A 13,810-nucleotide genomic window follows, 5' to 3' on the forward strand; every position below is an offset into this window, starting at 1 on the left:
TCTTGCTAAAATTTGACAATGCAGAGACAACACATAGAAGCCAAAATAATAGGGTCTAGTTGAGAAGAATGTTCAGAGGAGCCTGACTAGAGTTTGGTCAAGGAGAGAATTTTTGTCAAGCTCTAACATTAATATGGAATGTATAATTCTCCATTTGCTATACCATCTCCTTCTTTTCAGAATCAGAGTAAACATACTTTTAGGTCAGGCTCTCATTAACTGGCGTAGAATGTTGCAGTATCTCCTGAGTCTCTGTATCTGTTTTCAACTGCCTCTCTTCTCTCTTCCCCACGATAACTATTTGAAAATAAAAATCGAGTAATTCTATTTATCATTTTTAATATTATAAATGACTCCATGTTATAAAATCAAGTGCAAAATCCCATTTTCTTAAGCAGAGTTCTTCATGAACTTGTCCTAGTATTGTTTTCTAGCCTGTTAGTCCAACATCCTCCTGCTGAAACACTGCACATCTTGCTTCCCCTTCCCCCTCCACACAAGACTTTCGTTTCTTCAATGTTTCCATTATTCTTATTAACGTGTTCCTTACCCCAACACCTTGTCCAGCTGACAACTATTCTCCATCATTTAAACTCCACAGAAACCTTCTCAGAGATTTAGGGAATGACTTAATTGCTGGAATAACTAACTACTGCTTTGTTTAGAGTTTATGGGAATTTATATACGGCCTCATGGCACAGAGTTGTATAGAAGATGTTGTCTAATTGAATCAATGTTTTGTGCAGTGGTCATCATTTTCTGTTTCTGAAAGTCTCACAACTTAGAATAATGATATATTTTTTCCTGTTAGGTCATCACCAAACCAGAGCATTTATCACTCACTGTGGAACCAATGGAATGTATGAAGCTATTTACCATGGGATTCCTGTGGTGGGAATTCCAATATTTGGTGATCAGTTTGGCAATATTGCTCGTATGAAGGCCAAAGGGGTAGCTGTTGAAGTAGACTTGCATACAATGACCCGTTCCGATCTGCTTCACGCTTTGAAGGAAGTTATTAACAACCCATCGTGAGTATAGAATATATTCTTTACTGAGAACCAAATAGCATTTTAAAAGAAATAAACTTTCATTCAATTTTAAAGTGGTTACTTTTAAATAAACACCAACACTTTAATTGATATCCAATATAATTTTCTTATACTTCTCAAATCTGTGATGACATTTTAATTCATGTATTGTTAATGAGTAATTGATTACAACCTGAAAGAAACACTAAATTTATGTAAAGAAAATAAGCTATTGTTAAAGACACACAAAATGTGACTTTTTATTAATAATAATTATTGTTTATTTCTCGCAAATTGCTGGTAATAGCATTATAGAGAATTTAGGTTTACAGCACAAAAATAGAGAAACAAAAATTAAAACTCACTTAACTCTCGTTGTGCAGCTGTAACGAATTACCAAAACAGATTATTACTTCAAATATTTTATTTTGCTAATTCATAAGGATAAAGAAAAATGTAGAAATAATTTTATAAAAATGGTATCATGCTAATTTTTAGCCAAAAATATTCTATATTGCTATATTTTAACTTAAAACAAAAGAAAGAAAATAAAGTAGTGGCTGCCTCAGTTGCGCAGTAGTTAAGTGTGCACGTTCTGCTTTGGCGGCCTGGGGTTCACCGGTTTGGATCCTGGGTGTGGAGGTGGCACCGCTTGGCACATGACACTGTGGTAGGTGTCCCACATATAAAGTAGAGGAAGATGGGCATGGATGTTAGCTCAGGGCCAGTCTTCCTCAGCAAAAAGAGGAGGATTGGCAGCAGTTAGCTCAGGGCTAATCTTCCTCACAAATAAAAAAAGAAAAGAAAGTAAAATTGAGAGGTCAAAATGGGGATATAGAAGTACCAGCCTCTCTGTCTCCTGACAAACATCAGTAATTACATAGCTATCCATGAACAAAATTAGCTCTGGGAGAGCTCTTAACTCCACGCAAGAAATTGTAGCAAGAAAAAAAAACATTGTGAAAAAAAAAAAAAAAACCTGAAAACAATCACCAAAGAAGAGAAAGAAGATAGCTTCCTTTTGCCTGCATCGTCCCATCCCCAAGCCAGCACTGCTTACTGCCAGGAGGAAACTACTCAGCTAGAAAGAGTCCCTAACCAAGAAAGGAAGAGCTGATTGAGCGACAGCTTCTCAAGCCTTTGGGGCACAGAAATAGAAAAAAAAATCTCCTAAATTGATATGGAGCCACAAAGGACCCAAAATAGCCAAGGCAGTCCTGAGAAAGAACAAAGCTGGAGACATCACACTTCCTGATTTCAAACTATACTACAAAACTGTAGCAGTAAAAAAAGTAATGATACTGGCAAAAAAAAAGACACATAGACCAATGGGCAGAATTGAGGACCCAGAAATAAACCCCTCCATATATGGTCCACTAACTTTCACCAGGTAGCCAAGAATATTCAATGGCAAAAGAAGAGTCTCCTTAATAAATGATGCTGGGAAAACTCGATAACACATGCAGGAGAGTGAAACTATACCCCTATCTTACACCACTCACAAAAATTAATTAGAAATTAATTAAAGACTTAAATGTAAGACCTGAAACCATAAACCTCCTATAAGAAAACATAGGGGAAAATAGCCTTTATATGAGTCCGGCAATGATTTTTTGGATAGAACACCAAAAGCACAAGGAATAATAGTGAAAACCAACAAGTGGGACTGCATTGAATTTAAAGATTCTATATGCAAAAGAAATGACCACAAAATGAAAAGCAATCTATGGAATTGGTCAAAATATCCACAAATTATATATCTGGTAATGGGTTAAATCCAAAATATGTAATGAACTCATATAACTCAATAGCAAAACAAACACACAAGAAAAACTAAGTAGATAAAAAAATGAGCAGGAGTACTGAATAGACATTTTTTCAAAGAAGACATACAAATGGCCAAGAGGTACAGGTAAAGGGGCTCAACATCACCAATTATCAGGAAATGCAATCAAAACCACAATGAGATATCACCTCACACCTGTTAGAATGGCTGTCATGAAAAGACAAGTATAATAAGTGCTGATGAGTATGTGGAGAAAGGAGAACACATACTTTTGCTGGGAATGTAAATTGGTACAACCACCATGTGAACAGTAAGGAGTTCCCTCAAACAATTAAGAAGAGAATTACTATATGATTCAGCAATCACACTTTTGGGTATAAATCCAAAGGAAATGAGAATAGGACATGGAAGAGATATCTGCACTCCCATGTTCATTGCAGCATTATTCACAATGGCCAAGATAAGGAAACAACCTAAGTGGCTGTCAATGGATGAATGGATAAAGAAGGTGTGGTATATGTATACAGTGGAATATTATTCAACCGTGGAAAAGAATGAAATCCTGCCATTGGTGACAACTTGGATGACCATAAATGCATTATGCAAAGTGACATCTCAGACAGAGATGACAAATACCTTATGGTATCACTTATATGTGTAATCTAAAAAGCCAAACTCACAGAAACAGAGAGTAGACCCTGGTGGCTAGCAGGGCCTAGGGGATCAGGGAGTAGAGATATATTGGTCAAAGGAAACAAACATACATGTATAGGATGAATAAGTTCTAGGGATCTTTGTAAACCATGGTAATACATGCTTGAGAGTTGCTAAGTGAGTAGATCCTAAATGTTCTCACCACAACAACAAAAAAATGGTAATTATATGATGTGATGGAGGCATTAGCTAATGTTACAGTGGTAATCAAATTGCAATGTATAAGTGTATCAAGCTATACATCATACACCTTAAACTTACACATTTTTGTATTTAAATTATATCTCAGCAAAGCTGGACAAAGTCCTTTCATTTTGATCTTACTTGGTAACACTCTTTCATTTCAAGATAAACATAGCTGTGAACATAAATAAATAAATGTAAATTCTCAATAATAAATGATTACATTAATTATGTTATTTTATTTAAAATAAATCAAAAAAATATATTCAGGGAAAGAAAGAAGCTATAGTGAAAGTAAAAGAATTGCCAGGTTTTGGATAAGTATTCTTTAATAGACAAATATCTTACAAAAATTTACATATAGATCCATGAACAAATATTGACATTAGAGATTAGAATAATTATTTTTAAAATGTTTCCAATTTTGGTGAATATAGAATTTCTCACTCTAAAGTCACTTCTCAACCTCTCATATTTCTTTCTTTTTTTTTTTTTTTAAAGATTTTATTTTTTCCTTTTTCTCCCCAAAGCCCCCCGGTACATAGTTGTGTATTCTTCGTTGTGGGTTCTTCTAGTTGTGGCATGTGGGACGCTGCCTCAGCGTGGTCTGATGAGCAGTGCCATGTCCACTCCCAGGATTCGAACCAACGAAACACTGGGCCGCCTGCAGCGGAGCGCGCGAACTTAACCACTCGGCCACGGGGCCAGCCCTCTCATATTTATTTCTTAAACCTCACATTTTAATTTTTTGTTTGTGGTCTTATCATTACTTCATTGTCTTTTGGTTTTTTTTTGAGGAAGATTAGCCCTGAACTAACTACTGCCTGTCCTCCTCCTTTTGCTGAGGAAGACTGGCCCTGAGCTAATATTCATGCCCATTTTCCTCTACTTTATACTTGCGACACCTACCACAGCATGGTTTTTGCCCAGTGGTGCCATGTCCACAACCAGGATCCAAACCGGCCAACCCCAGGCCACCAAAAAGCAGAATGTTCAAACTTAACCGCTGTGCCACCAGGCCGGCCCCCCTCATTACTTCACTTTTAAGGCTTACAGCATATACATCTTGTCAATGACCACAATTTCCAGTATTGTTGAACCCTGGTTTGGTATTCATATGGATTTATTAATATCATTTGTGTTTTACCTCAGTCTTTCTATTCCTGAGAGGTTTTGGGTTTCTTAGTTTGTTCTCTAACAAATATTTTGTTTATGGATCTTGGAGCTTTTGTTGTTGTTTCTTTTTTTTCCTGAGATATCTCCAGAGGAACTTATTCCTTAAGTTCTTGCATATTAAGAAAAGCCTGCCTTGCTGTCTTAAAACCAAAGGATAACAGGGCTTTGTATAAGTTTTATGACTCCCCATTCTCTTCCTCAGAACTTTTTACACATTGTTCCACTATTTTCTGCAATTTAATGTTCTATCTTCTCCTCAAATGATGATTGCACTTCACCGTGGAAGAATTAACTCCTTCCTTCAACTCCTTCGCAAATCCAAGGAAATCCTTCTTCTAGATCAGCCACCCAAAACCTTAAACCAAAACTCTGGCCTGGTCTTATGTTCCTTGAGTTAAGTTATAACGGTTAGTGTTCTCACTATTGCTATCGTCGCTTCTCACCACTGGCGCTTGCATCCCTCTGTAGCTTGAAGCAGAGATTCCAGTCTCCACTCACTCTCAGGTCGTACCTTTTACCCATAGGGTCCCATTAACTTTTTGGTTTGGCCTCAAATGTCAGACCCAGGAGAATCATCAACAGAAACCAATGCCTGCTACTGTTGAAGACTAGCTTATTGTTAACACTTACACTCCAGATCCAACCTGTGGGGGAAGAGGGAGGTCTCTTTATCATAGATCTGCCCCTCAATGCTACTTCCTGTCACTATCTTGTTCCTAAAACACACTTAGCAAATGAGATCAAAATTATTTATTCTTAACTGAAATGTCTACATTCTTATTTCTGAACATTTTAAATGCTGTTTCCAATCAGAAATTATTTTCTCTCCTACCTTCAATTATTACTTAGTCTACGAAATATTGAATAATTCTAACTGATAGGCTGCCATATCTAGAAATTTCTCATGAGAAAATAAACTGTCATATGCATTCTGGGCTCTCAGTGATATCATCTATGGCAGGTTAATTATATAATTATGTAGTAACCTTTAATAACATTACATAATTTAGTATATCATGTTCTTCATGAACTTTTCAAGCTGCTGACTATGTATCCAATCTTTAGCTATAAAGAGAATGCTATGAGGTTATCAAGAATTCACCATGATCAGCCCATGAAGCCCCTGGATCGAGCAGTCTTCTGGATCGAGTTTGTCATGCGCCACAAAGGAGCCAAACACCTGCGGCCAGCCTCCTACAATCTCACCTGGTACCAGTACCGTTCTTTGGATGTGATTGGGTTCCTGCTAGCCTGTGTGGCAACTTTTATGTTTCTGGTCACAAAATGTTGCCTGTTCTGTTGCTGGAAGTTTGGGAAGACAGGAAAGAAGAAAAAGAGAGAGTAGTTTTCTTTGAGTTTGGCTGGAAATATTGTTAGGGCTCATCAAGTTAATCGAGACACTGAGTTGGACAGATTCCTCTCCTACTCTTCCAAGCTCTTGTCCATTCCTCAGCTTATCAAGTCAGAGATTAAAGACTCTTCCAAGGAGTTGGCCTCATGATTTAGAATTAAGGTTTAGGTAATCTAGTCTTTAAAAAGGATGTGTGGCCAACTAGTTGTTTAGATTTGGTGTTTATGTTTCAAAGTTTTCCTCTCCTTTTCCCATGAACATCCAAGGCCAGTTTGTTTACTGATGGCTTACAACTGCTGTAATCCATGTGATAGGCTAGCTTAGTTAAAGGACTAAAGGAACACAAAGGACCCCATTAGTTATTTTTGTCTTGTATAAAAAATTAAATTCATCATACAAATCTCAGTGGTTTGTTTCCTGAGACAAAGTGTGTACCGTACAAATGGGAAATGACCCTGGGGATCTGTGCCGGGAAGTCTTTTGTACCCTTGATGCTTACTTTCTCCTACTTTAACTCCACAAACTCTGATATCCTGTATTAAAAGCATTACCTGAGTATTCTCTGTGGAGTCTTGTGAGTCCTTTCAATTACCCAAGCTAGAGATCTTCACAAAATGCCAATTGCAGGCCACTGGAATTGCCTGCTCCTCACCTTCCACCAAATAATACATCACAAGCACTGTCTTAACTCTGGGTGATGTTCAGATATCCACATACTGTCAAAGACTTGGAAGATATGGAGGTTATGATTCGTATCAAAACCTCATTTAACAAACTTGTTTGGAGTACTAAAATTTAGGTATATCATAGAAATGACTATAATTTATCACAAACTTAATTTATGAGGCTAATTATAGGTACAGATATTATATCTATACCAAAGCAAATCAACACATCCCCTGGCATCAGGGACTTAGCTATTAATTTGGAAAAGGCTTTTCTCCTCTATCTCTACCAACAAAGAGAATAAATGTCTGGATTTTCTGTGGCAGTAGATACCATATACAGTATTCAGAGTTTGAAGATATTTGTGGTCCAAGAAACATGTATTAGAGGGCATCCACTACAAAAGAAACTCAGTGACTAGATGGACTTGAAGGCCTACCCTGTGGATTTCAGTCGGCTTCTTTCCCTATCCTCCCTGTTTCTTGTGAATAGGCCCACATACAAAACAGCCAGGGAAGCATGGGCTGCATAATATGTACTTCTCCCTTTCAGGACTGAACTAGCTGCTGCCATTGCATGTGTCCAATTTTAGCCCCCAATCTTAACCATCATTTTTGGAGTGGACCAGTGACATAGTTGGTATCAAAATGATACACCGGCCTCCTTCCATTATGGAAGAGGCAGTTTCTGGTCCTCACAGGGTGATACACATATTTAGACTACAAATTTGCCCACCCTACCTTCAACTTTTCTCCCAAGACCACTATTGGTGAAGTTAGTCACTACCTTTCCCTTGTGATGGTATACCACACATCACCTCTGAATAGCAAGCACAGTTTAAAACAAAGAAAGCATGAAAATGACTAGCTAGTCTGAATATATGGGTGGCATTGAGGCTTCAATTATAATTTTACTCAGGTTGCAGTAAAAATTCAATTAATTGCCTGAAGCAGTACTTCTAAGAGACCACACCAACCACACAGTAAGCACTAACAGTTTAAGAATTTACATCCTTAGAAAGCTAAGTTGTTATATATGGGAAAAAGATGGGACAAGGGTGTAGGACTCATATCTTCAAATTAGTCCCTCTGCTTTGACTGACACCAGGTGTCCTGTGCTTACTGATGCTTCCTAGAGAGACACAGGGAGCCAAGTACGTGGACCTCTCAATGGGAATAGCTTTTTGATATTGTGGCTTGTGGGGTTTTCATACTAGTTAGGCACTGGGTGTTGTTGTAACATGTCATCTTCATGGTTCAAAATTGTTTAATTGAGTTGCCTCATTAAAGTTGCATCATTATTCTTAAATGCGACTGTGCTTATCATATTCTTAACTGCCCAGTGAGAGGGGGTCGTCTATTTATCAGTATAGTCAGATTCTCTTGGGGGGATATAAATAAGTAAATGATCTTAAGGCAAAATTAAATTCACTTCTAAGCAATATTTCAAATAAGGCAATTATAAATAAAGATAACAAGCAAACAAGATGAATTATCCTTTGCAATATTTTGAAATACACATACCATAATATTTCAATTAACTTAAAACAATTGACTAAATACATTTTTGGAAAAGTCAATTAAAAGCTGAAAGATGGCATCTTCTGGAGGTCTGTCATACAGGAATTGGTGAAGACTTTACTCTTGGGGGTCAATATAGGACGCCATTGCCTCCAAAACCAGAATATGTAATTCTGGGACCAAGACGTGAAAGCAGCCCCGAATGCTATTACAAGAAATAACTCTTTCAGCAATTTTTGCTTCCAACCTCCATGACATTAGGGCTCAATGGAGTTTAAGATCCTATTTCTTGAAGAAGGAATGCATTTATCAGAAATTAATTCTGTCAAATTGAGCCTGTCCTCTCTCCTTTGCCTGAAGCAACAGACAGAGAAGGGCAATTAGAATGTTGCTTAGCAATGAACAAAGAGCACTATTTTGAGAATCCAAGAGATACACTGGGATGCCTTTTAATACTACCATGCCTGAGAGTACTTGTGAATGGGAAGCTGTAGCACCCGGTAAAGACAGTATCACTAAGAACTGGCTTCTGATAACCACAACCTTCTCCTGACCTTTGGATTTGACTTAGTAATAGCACTCTCAGCTGCTAGCCATAAAATTCTGCATTATCACTTGGCGATTCCCCTAAACCCTCCTGCTATGTCCAGAAATAGTTACATAATTAATATTAAATTTTTCATTGAGTACATTTGCAATCAGAGTACTGAAAAGAAGAAAATGCAAGAAGATATTAATATACTATGTGAACTTATGTCCTTTACACAAAATGTGTATTTATAGCTAAGAACTCTACTATAGATAATCATGTGTCTAGTGCTCTGTTAAATGCTAATAGGACCCAAGTATGACCAGTGGATGCAACAACCCCAAAATCTAACCTTGAACCATAAATATCTCCCTGTGAGCACAGGGGATGTCAAGGCAATATGCACAAGAAAAAACAGTAAAATGAGAAAGAAAGAAAGATCATCAGGTGTGTTTGTGCTTATAAACCCAAATACATACTCTCTGTGAAAATGATGAGTGCCTATGGTCCAGATGTAACTGCTTCTCACTATCCCTAACATACATCCAAATTATCAGAGACCAGGGTACTGAACAAATCTGTGGTGGTGGCAACATCAGTGAAGGTGTTTGTTAGTAGTTATTTAGCTGTAGACACATATGGGTGCATTTTATCATTTTTAAGTTATAACTCAACAAGATAATAGAGAGAGTAAAAATGCTTGCATTAGAAATTATTACCATGTATGCTTGTAAAATTCATAATAGATCTTCAAGCTTTAAATTACACAATCTCACTTGTCAAACTTGGAAACATAATGCTTTAGTCTTTGTGGAGGAAATGTCTAGTTAAATATTACATTGTCTATAAAAGTAAATCTTAAGTGAGAAATACAGTGCAAGTTTCCTCTACCTTTGTCTTATAAATTCATATTAGTGCAGAGATAAAATTCGCTAGATGATTTATTCTGTAGTTCCAACCAAAAGAGTAAAATCTACCATACTGATGCTGTACGGACAAAATGTGTCAATCATTCATAAGCATAGGTCTCAGATACTTGTGATAATTAGGCCAATCATGAGATATATGGTCAAATTGTTATCACATTAGTGATCTGAATGAAACAAACTGCTGAGTTTTTAAAAACAATTGCCAAATGTGAAGCAGTTATCAAACAGCATGCTCATTTTTAACTTTTCCACCTGCATAAAAATCATTTTCAAAATTGTATCTCTCTCTAAGGTAATTGATGTCTTATCATAAGGAAATAGTGAATTGAACTCAACATAGACAGAAATGCAGGGTGTTTAATGTACGAGTAATGTGGAAATTTGAAACATCAGGAAGAACATTGTGAATAAGGTTCTTATTTATATGCATCAGAGTGATTTAACAAAGCTACTTTTCCTATTAAAACAAAGCAAAGAGATGTAAATTCTTTGGTTTTGGTTATTTGGAGAGATACGTAATAACTGCTCACTAAAAAGGAATCCTGAAAGCCTACCCAGAAGACAAATAAATCAGTTATAATAATTTTATCAGACATAGAATGTTATAGGAGGGAACCTAGGGGTCACACTATGGACAATTTCTTGTTCTTGCTTTTAAGGAAGAAGAACTCATCTTTACCAATTCCTGGTGAATATACTTCATTTCCATAACTGGCCCACTAGTCTTATTTATCTGTAGTTTAAGGGATAGAGTTTTGATATCACCCATTTCAACTGAACGTATTTTATGGTTTGGCATGTTAGAAGGCAGCAATGTATTAACAATTTATCTCTATTTACAATTGTAGTCATCCATTTATTTAAAAAAATCCCTCTAATGCATTTCTTACCTGGATGAGCAATTTTTTTCTTTACAGGAAATGGCAGAATTTGTTCAGAGCTTTGGAGAGTATGGTATTATGGTGTATTCATTGAGATCAATTACCAAAAATCTCTCAGAAGAAAACATTAACATGATCACAGTGGCCCTTCTTCAGATTCCACGGAGAGTCAGATAAACTTTAAACTCCTCATTATATTTACTTTCCACAAAAGGAGGTAAAATTTTAAAATACACATAGTCAAATATCTTCCTATGTCCATTTTGCATTATTTTTACACATTTTCTTAAATTTTGCAAATTTTGCTTTGCATCGCTTTCAGAAAGTTAAATGAATATAAATTAAGGATAAGATTTTGATATTATTGCCAAGAACAAAAAATTTCTAGATTCATTCATCAACCAGGCATCATTCCACTGCATTTTCTAAATAAGGTGTGGCACCTGAAGCAGCATCAGAGGGAGTCATGTTATCATTCCAAACACTTGTTACTCAGTGTAGAATTGGTAAAATGTTGAGTGGATAAGCTCTGACTTCAGGTATAAAATGAGCTACAACTCCATTTCCTGCTCTTATTCCCTCTTTTTCCCAATTGAGTACATTAGACAATTTGGGAATAGCATACTTAAAGTATCTCCTGAGAAAGATGGCCTGGGCCTCCAGGAATCCTCTGTTACTCTGAGCGTGCATTAGAAGACAGGGACCAATATCCAGTCCAAAACTACAGACTACTTTTTCTAGTTTAAATTGGGAAATAGCAACAGAAATGTTGGGATATAGGTTCGTAAATGTAATGTCTTCTCACTTGCCCATTCAGAATGTGACTTACTCAGTAGAATTGCTTCTGAATAGTCAGATAAACAACTCCAACTTTCTCAGATGGAATACGAATAGACATGTATAAACTTGAGAAAAAGTGGGCAGAATCACGTCTAACCTTTAAAAAAGTAAATAAGTCCCCTTCTTTTAAAATCTTATTATTTTTCTAAAATTATAAGATCAGCTCTGCCATGGTTTTGAGCTACAGGCTAGATTCATGCCTGATCCTGAACTGTTTCTGAGAAATCTACATTATTTTCATCACAATGCTATTTGAGAACTGACCTGGCATATAATACACAGCAACCTGCCCTAAAAAAAATATTCCAGTTATCTAGGATTCTTTGGAATTTTATCCCATAGATATGGATGCAGAATGAAGCTCGAAGTAGATTCATGATCTATTCAATATTTTCTATATTATAAAGTGGGATTAGATCACCTAATATGATAAACTGATAATTTTCACATTTTAACTAATGATAGCCAATTAATCAATTGAAGAATTTGAGATCCTCATTCTTGTGGCTATATCAATGATAATATTATGATTTCTGACATTTCTATGGGCTTTTCTTCTTTCTACATCAAAAGTACAGAAAATGAGTGACAGGCATCTAGTGGCAAAAATACTTTAGACCCAAGTCAATGATTTTCTGTCTATAATATTCTGGGAAACAGTGTTTCCTCCCTAACATATATTAAAAATTGTTATACTGTCTCTGCAAGAAGAATACATGTTATTTCTTACTCTCAAGTCAATGATACTGTATTATTGACTACATAACATAGAAAGATATAAATCCTCGGCTAAATATCTGTGAGTAACAAAATGTAAGCAAATCACTCCTTATTTCTTTCAAAAGAATGGTGTACCAAGGATCGTGGTAGAGAAACCTAAACTGCCTTAGAGAATATCTAAATTATAAAAACAAACTGTAAGCAGAAATACTGGTATTAATGTCGCTGCCAGTGAGGACTCACAAGGAGATGGAAAATATGGTATTGGAAACTGGAGGAAAGGGAATCCTTGGTCTTTAGTGTCAGAAAGCTTTGAGAAATTGTGTCCCATGACAACATGGAAATCAGGAATTGTAAGTGATGAACTTACATGTTTACCTGAGGATATTTCCCAGCAAAGTTTCAAGATACTACCTGGGGTTTCTTTTTCTGCTTAGAGTAAAATGTGAAGGGAGAGAAATAAACTGATGGAAGAACTGTTAACAAGGAACTTGGGCTTGATGATTTATAAAATTCATAGTCTGTCTAACTTGTAAAAGATGCTATTATTAAGAGAGTCACTGTGAGAAAAACATGCTCTAGAGGAAAAGCCAAGGGTGTCGATATGCAATCTTTTGCTGACACTTCAGAAAAACCAAAAAGTTTATACTATTCAGTCACACAAAAGACTGTTTGAAGAGATTAAAGGTATGACTCAATCTAACAAGAGAACATCTAGGAAGTTACTCCTCAGTAAAAGTCAAAGGAGAGAGAGAGGATTAGCTAAGAAAGATCTAAGAAAGAATCGCTCCTTATCTAAGGGAGTGAATCTCCATGACATACAGGAGACACACAAAGTTATTAAGAATTTTATACCAGAAGAAACACTCTCTGCTTTGACCAAAAGAGAGTAGAAGATGAAAGAAAGCTGTCTGATCTCCAGATTTCTGCACACAGGAAATGGGGTTAACACATCTACTTGGCTGCAAAGACATGCTATCTTCCATGAAAAATGAAACATGGCCCAGAAGGCAGAGTCATAAGGTCAAACAATCATTCTCGGGTCTTGAAATCTAGTGGTGTTTTCCCAGGTGGATTTCACAACGGCTTGAACCAGCAACTCCTTTTTTAAAAATGTTCTCCTCTTTTGAAACAAAATGTCTGTAACTATTTTCCTGGGTCTATCGCTATCATATTTTGGGAGCAAACACATGATTCTTTAGTTTCACAGAAAAGAAATTGTGTTCCATAATGGATTATAGCAAGAACCTCTCTGATACCTGACTTAGATGATATGGATGATGAGATTTGGGACTTGTGAGCTGATGATATTTTGAACTTTGAGTTGATGTTGCAATGGTTGAGACTTTGGGGGACCCTAGGATGTGGTGAACGTACTTTTCCTACGTGATGGACATGAATCTTTGGGGCCCAGAGGACAGGCTCTAATGAGCAGAATGATGGCTGTCAAAGATATCCACGTCTTAATCCTCAAAATCTGTGAG

The 13,810-nt window shown here is 36.5% G+C and overlaps 1 pseudogene; it reads left to right on the forward strand.

Moving 5' to 3' along the window:
- Positions 1-6,551, forward strand: part of LOC106826095 (UDP-glucuronosyltransferase 2C1-like) — a 34,038-nt pseudogene extending 27,487 nt beyond the window's left edge.
- Positions 6,552-13,810: the final 7,259 nt, after the last annotated feature.

This window comes from Equus asinus, chromosome 3 (assembly GCF_041296235.1).
Source record: "Equus asinus isolate D_3611 breed Donkey chromosome 3, EquAss-T2T_v2, whole genome shotgun sequence".
Lineage (NCBI taxonomy): Eukaryota > Metazoa > Chordata > Mammalia > Perissodactyla > Equidae > Equus > Equus asinus.